This window comes from Coturnix japonica, chromosome 1 (assembly GCF_001577835.2).
Source record: "Coturnix japonica isolate 7356 chromosome 1, Coturnix japonica 2.1, whole genome shotgun sequence".
Classification (NCBI taxonomy): domain Eukaryota; kingdom Metazoa; phylum Chordata; class Aves; order Galliformes; family Phasianidae; genus Coturnix; species Coturnix japonica.
In genome coordinates this window covers 104393139-104400183 of record NC_029516.1, presented here as the reverse complement: position 1 = coordinate 104400183, position 7045 = coordinate 104393139, and the positions used below count along the sequence as shown (strand labels likewise).

At 38.6% G+C, this 7045-nt stretch overlaps 1 long non-coding RNA gene across 1 annotated transcript; it reads left to right on the top strand.

Annotated features, from left to right (window-relative positions):
• Positions 1-1064: 1064 nt before the first annotated feature.
• Positions 1065-6100, top strand: LOC107324862. Its single transcript, XR_001559579.2, has 3 exons — positions 1065-2377; positions 2561-2665; positions 5415-6100. It is a non-coding gene; the product is annotated as an uncharacterized LOC107324862 (long non-coding RNA).
• Positions 6101-7045: the final 945 nt, after the last annotated feature.

Genomic DNA, 7045 nt, shown 5'->3' with positions numbered 1-7045 from the left:
TCTGGGCTTCTAACATAGAAAGATTCAAGTCCAAACAATTGCCATTAATTTTCTCTTTGTCATTTGACAGCCCTTTGCTTGATAGTTTTGAAAATCTATTTCTGTGTAGTGTGTAATGCTTTCACAGCAGTTGCAAAGATTTAAGCCCTGAATCGAGCCAAATTAGTGCTATGGGTCTGGATGGTGATAGAGCCAAGCCTGGGCTGCTTTGCCAGGGGAACAGAAGCAGCAGAAGGAAGAGGCAGAGCCCTGAGGACAACCTCAGAGGAGGGCTGGAGGTAAAACTTCTTTCTTTCTGGAAGTGTCACATTTGAATGGGTGCTGGAGAACTGGATCCTTCTGCAACCAGAAGAGGTAAAGAAGGAGAGATGGAAATAATTGATACTTCCAAGAGGTTTTACTTCTTTATGGCCACATCAAACATCTTACATCTTCCAGACTTGCAGAATTTTGACCAAGGCAGAGCAACCAGTGGGGCATGGCTGTTTTACTATTCCCTTCTTTCCTACTCTCAGTCTGCTGGCCCACTCTACTGCCTGTTTTCTGCATGCTTAAAGCCAACTCTGGATACACACCTGACAAAATCTGATTGTCAATCAGACTTCATACCTGAAGTGCTTACCATTCAGTTCTACTAAATATTTTCCTTTTGCTTCTCGCTTAAAAAGCTCAGTTTGGAACATCACAGCAATTGAATTGTTGCTTTTCTGTTTTTAAATAATCCAGTTAAAAGCCATTTTGCCAGGAGATAAACACTGTTCAAAACCACAGGGGTGGTTGGTTATAAAAAAAGCTGTCAGAGCACAAAAAAGCGTTCATCTGCTCTATATGAAGGCATGAAATATAAAAGTCGACAGAGAATATTAATGGACAGTCAAGGAAACTGTAGAGGAGTCAGATTAAAATGAGCCAGAGGGAAGCAATGTGGGCTGGGGAGACCAGGTCAGCTCTTCAAAAAGAAACATGTAGAATGTCTTCTAGACATATTTTCATTTGGATTAGTATCTCCGTGTTATACACATGAGGTGCTGTCTTTATCCAAGTGTATTTCATGCACGGAATATTAATCTTTTTTCTTTCAAAGGATACAAAGATAGTAAAATGAATTCAGTAGAGACAATAGAACAAAGAAGAATCATCTAAGATTCATTTTAGAATACTTAAGTCAGCAAGACTCACATCTGGGGTAGATTCACCTTCCTGGTGAATTTGCACCAAGAAAATTCAAACAGGAGCATGAAAGAAAACTGTGAGCTTGTTTGCACGTGGTAAGAAGCAGGAACAGGGGAAATGACAGTCATCATTAAGCAAAACAAACAGGAAGGAAAGTAAGGAGAGTGCAGAAAAAGAGTGGCAGGATTGTGAGGAGAATAGGCAAAGGATGGAATTATCCAGCCACTCCTCAGGAATGACTGAGATTCAGTAAGCGTATCTTAGATAAGTAAAGCTACTTTTAGCTTTTTTTTCTGCTAATTAACCTCAATGATGACTTGGCTAACTAGGGGTCTGGACAATGTGATCATTACAGTGTCTGTGTGTCCATAACAGCAGACATGTCTCCCATTTTGCCAGCGGGTTCCAATTTACTGGACATGAAATAAATGTAAAGAAGCAGGGGTTATATTTCACCTTGTGTATGCCTGAAGTAGTAAAAACAATAACAGATTTGGCTGAACTTAGCAAACTCACATTAGAAAGCAGCATGGTGAAGTGGCTGCAGCCTTAGTACTGAGCACTACCTACAAAAAGGTCAGGCACCTTTCTAGTTATGCCTCCTTGTAAAATGGAGATAGACAGCCTGTAGAGCTTGCTGTACAGCTGAGTGTATGCCTAGTACAAATTGAATACTGCAAGGTTTTTACAACAATTCTGTAGAGTTCCACTAAGCATGTAAGAACATTGCTTTTGAAAGACTTTATGGGCTGGCCAATCAGTGTAAATAATCAAGCAGAAGTAATGGCCACTTTTGTGTCCTCAAGATGAGTCCTTTGCTAGAATTGAAATCCACTGTAAGGAAAACAAAGACAGTAGGGCTCTTCAAAGGGAGAACTGGAGATGCTGTGACTCAGGCAAACTCTCTCTTCATCTCACTTTAGTCTTGTACACATAATGAAACATTAACTGCAAGCATTACTGCTATCTCTACTTATGGTAAATAAAAGGAGCACAGGCAGCTAGCAAAGTCTACAGTGTGCCGTTTCCCTTGCCATCATCTCATGTTAAACTTTACCCAGCACTGTTTACTGAGATAACACTACACAGAAAATAGAGAAGAAAACTTTTCCTCATCCAGCTTACTGTGTTTCTGCAGTGAAGGTCTGATCAAACATGAGTTGCTGCTTGAAGTAGGGCATGTTTCTCTACCTTTCATTTTGGGGTGTGTATAAATTTATTCCCTCATTAGTTAATCTATTTGCTCATTACTCGAAAGATTACATTATTTTTCTTAAAGAAACACAGATTACTTCATGTTTCTGGATGTTTGTAAGCTCGTAAAGTGAGCTCCTGCAAGCCTTCTTTATTATTTCTTTCTCTTTTTTTTTTCTTTTTTATTTTCCAGAAACAAAGGAGTTCCACACTAAATTGGACAGACAGAAAGATCTTTAGCCCATTGAACCAGGAAGAGCCATTTTATTAAAGCTGTATGAGCATTCTGCAGCAAAAGGTAAGAGAAACATGGCCCAGACTGATCTTTAAAGATTTAACGGGATTTTCATTTCTAATATCACACTGAAGGAGAGCTCATTTTTCTGTTTGTGGCTCGGGATGCACTAACTAAACATATCCCTAGGAGAAAAAATAATATCTTCACTACAGGCCGAGAATCGAGGCTCAATTGAAAAGGCTAACAGTGAGGGAAGAGTGCCATCTGCAGGATGTGTTCCTGCATTCCTTGAACGTGTTACCGTGGTCAACCTTTCCACGCACGGTCACGTAGTCTAAAATAGTCTCTCTCCCCACTCTGTGGTATATATTGGAGTGCCTGTTCCAGATGCTTAGAACACATTTTACATTTTGCCCTTTTTATTCTGTGTATAATCCTTCTCTAGCATGCCTACATGCTCAGGCTTTGTCTGGAGAAGGAACAGCATTTCATTTTGCATTTGTGGATCAGAACCTCTGAAGACAACAGGGTGCTCTGAGAGAAGCAGTCTTGAGTGGTGAAAGGAAAATAATTATTTCCATAACAAAGGGAAGGGAAGGGGTGGGAGGGAAGGGAAAGGGAAGGGGAAGGGGAAGGGGAAGGGGAAGGGGAAGGGGAAGGGGAAGGGGAAGGAAAGGACATAAAAATCTGTGAGATGTAAAATCAGTAACACTGTCTATGATTTCCTACCTGGAGAAAAAACATTCCCAGAAGGCACCAAAACAGTGATTATGAACAATATACAAAAAGTACAGTTGATTTGTGGAACTTACTGACAGGGGTTACGGTGGAATTTGGGTTCTGTGGCTTCAGAAATGCTGTAGACCACTGCATGGATGGTGGGTGGCCCCTGGTTGCTATTAGCAAGGGTACTCTGGACCCTTTCATTTCTTTTTCCAGGAAATCCCTAAATTTCTGAGCTCCTTTGCAAGATCTTATGCACTGTTTCATGTATTCATTCCCTTGACATCTGCATTTATTTCTTCTGGGAATGCTATAACTAAGTGCAATGGACTTTCTCTAGACTCAGTGAATCCATTACACGTATTTCCAGGGGGAAAAGAAAACAACCATACATGCTTACAGGAATCATTCCTCATAGTGTATTACAATCTCCAATGAAACAAACAACAAAAACAAAAAAGCCAATATAGGTCTAGTAAGCCATAACAAATGTCAAGCAATATAACAGGCGATGCCTGGGACTTTCTCCACTTGTTATAGTGAAAAAAGAACCAGTTTATTTTGCTGTACAAAACAAAACAAAACAAACAAACAAAAACACCAAAAAACACAATGCAGGCCTATAAACTTGGCAGTTTGGAAAACTACTGCAAGACAAGATTTCAGAACGTAAGAGATTTCATTGCGCTGAATTTGAGTTTCACAGTGACAAAAGGAACACTACACTAATGAATGTTTTGTCTCCTTTTTAAGAACCCAAACAGAAGGCTTCCTACATTTAGCAATACTGTTTAAGCTTGTGTGTGTTTTTGGTAATTGACTTAATCACTGAAGAGACAGAAAATCTCTCATCAAAATTGTGGGGAGGATTTGTGTATTCAGAGGTTTCCTTCATTTTAGGACTAAAGCCAAATTCTCAGTGTCACTGAAATATGTCATCACAGATAACCATATAAGTGACTTTATATTTTCCCCTTATTCAGCTCAGGATTTTTCCATATCCTGAACAGAGATGGGTATGCTGTCCACCATCAGTGATTTCTACTGTTTTTTGTTTCTTACCACCGCACTGTGCTATGGCCTTTAGAATGGCAGCAGTCCTGAAGTGCACAGTGAGCATCAGAGAAGCTGTATGAGATTCACACAGTGCCAGTCTGGCACTCTTCTTTTCTTCTGCCTTCAAAGGAATGAGAGACCAGGTAGCTTCCATCTAAAATGTGTTCATTTAAAGGCTATCACATTCCCTCTAGAGTTCTCAGATGACTTCCCCTCTTCTCAGATATAATCAAAGAGAGCTTCCAATGTTAATCTGAGTCCTCCTAATCAAAAGAATGTTAATTTTACTGCCTTATCTCTGTTTGACATTAACAGAATTGATTACTACTTTGGGACAAGGGTTATGCCAAGATTCTTCTTCTGTTGTAGAAATATTTCAGTTTTACACTGTTTGTAAGATACCACCCTATTTCCCTTCCCCATTATCATCATTACTGATAATGTTCATATTTGCTTCAATATTATCATTAGATCACATTGTAATAGTACTGAATAACCATCTTTATAGCTGACAAGTGCAGAGTACATTAACCCTTTCCTCTTACTGTTTTGTCCCTACAAGGGACTTTAAGACCAAATGGAAATTTAATGCAAGGTATACTTTTTATTATGAAATGTATATATCTGGTCTGGAAGTGGTAATAAATTAAGCTGATTTATCCCACTGCCTGCTGCATATGTACTTATTGTTCAGTTTTCAATGCATGTTTCTGGTATTCATAAAATAATGCTACTTTCTGAGGAGAACACTTTCCAGGAAGAATACTTCACTTGAAAGGAATCTTTCTGTTACACCAAATTAAATGTAATACTATTTTGTTTGATGTAAGATTATTACAATTGAAATACAAGGTGATAGGCTGCAAGAGAAGGGAAAATTCATGGGGAAAAAAAAAAAAAAGGAAAAAAAAAAGAAAAAATCAACACTAAATATTCAGGGTCTACATTTCTTCTGCTGCACTTTTCCAACAAGTTCAGACCAGTCAAATTAACCTACTTATAAACATTTCCCTTTGATACTCTCTTTCAGACTAGAGATACCACTACCGAGTCTGCTTTCTGAAGAAAGAAAATGTAGAAGTCAATTCTGTCCCTTTTGAGCCTTTGCAGCGCCAGGTGTCATTTAGGGAAGACAGACCTGAGTGCTCAGCAGCTGCCTACAATCAGCTGAAAAAGCCTCAAACAACCTTCTTCTGAACCTTCCTAAGAACAAGTGGAAGAGTGGGGGAAGAGTGGGAGAAGTATCACATTGAGTGCTGGAGGACAATTTAAGCTCTATTGAGGCCTGATTTCTGTCCTTGCTTGGTGCTGTAATTGAGTCAGGTGCTTTGTCAGAACAAGGAACAGAAGCTTAAAGCCATGAATTTTGCATAATCTTTTATGCTGGGAGATGCAATATGGCTTTTTAATAAAGAATTTAGAAAAATGCTGTTTGACATTGTCTTAAACTTTTATTTTTAGTCATTCTGTCACTTCTCTTGATCTGGGTGTGTTTATTAGCATCATTCCTCATGGACTGCCTTAGTAGGTATATCATGTATTCTGATCGCATAGCTTCTATTCATCTATAATGCTGTTGAGTCAGATGCAGTCATATTTGAACGCTTAATAGTTTAACCTTGATATAAATGGTAGTCAAATCTTTTTCACCACACCCAAATATGTTCCCGACTAGTCATCAATTTCTACTTCTATTCCCCTGTCATTATTATAATTCCATTTTTACAGCAGAAAACCTCCCTCTTTAAAATGTTCTTCATTATCCAGAAATAAATGACACCACAATCATGCTTAATATACACTAGTTTTGTGTGGGTGCTTGTGACTGTGTGGGTGAATGCATGTTCTTTCTGAAATTTTATCTTAAAGTTAAACTGAAAACCCGCACTTTGGATCCAGACAGGAATGTAGCTGTACTCCTAAGGAAAATAGGGAGAATAATATCTCACCCTCCTGAAGCAAAAGTAAAATATATGTGTTCAGCCTCAACACCATCAGAATTTCACTCTCTTTAAACTGGAAATGTGAAAATACGGAAGAGCAAATTTTGCAAAGCATACTATGCATTCTGGGTTATACCAGAGTTAGTGTTATTCATCAATAATCATTTACACCTAGGAAGAACTAGGTGACAGTTTTGGGAGTGTGTCTAGTATCGTATGATGACCACCCTTTCTTCTCATGTGGATGTGGCCATGCCTCACATAGCTCAGCCCTGTGCTAACAGGGTTCAACAAAGGAAGATATTTCAAAAGCAGTTTTTAGGTGCCCCCCTAAGCCAAGAGTAATGTTCCCCTTGGAAGCTGAAGCCTCTGAAGGGATAAACTCAGTGCTTTCATAGGTTCATTGGCTGATTGTGGTTCATGGGCTATAAGCTGGGCCACTATAGTAGAGACAGCAGTGTGAACCCTTGTCAGTCATGGTGAGGTTTTGAATGTACCAAGGGGATGTATTAAATAATATATTCCTACAGAGAAGCCTTTCTGGATGGTCTGGATGAATTGCTTGGCTGAAGTTTATTATCTTTCTCACTCAATATATTTTGGCAGTATTTCTTTCCTTTTTTTTTTTTTTTTTTTTTTTTTTTTTTTCTTTTTTTTTTTTTTTTTTCCCCCTTTTTTAGTTACTATATCCAAAAGATTTACCAACAAATCTTCTAAG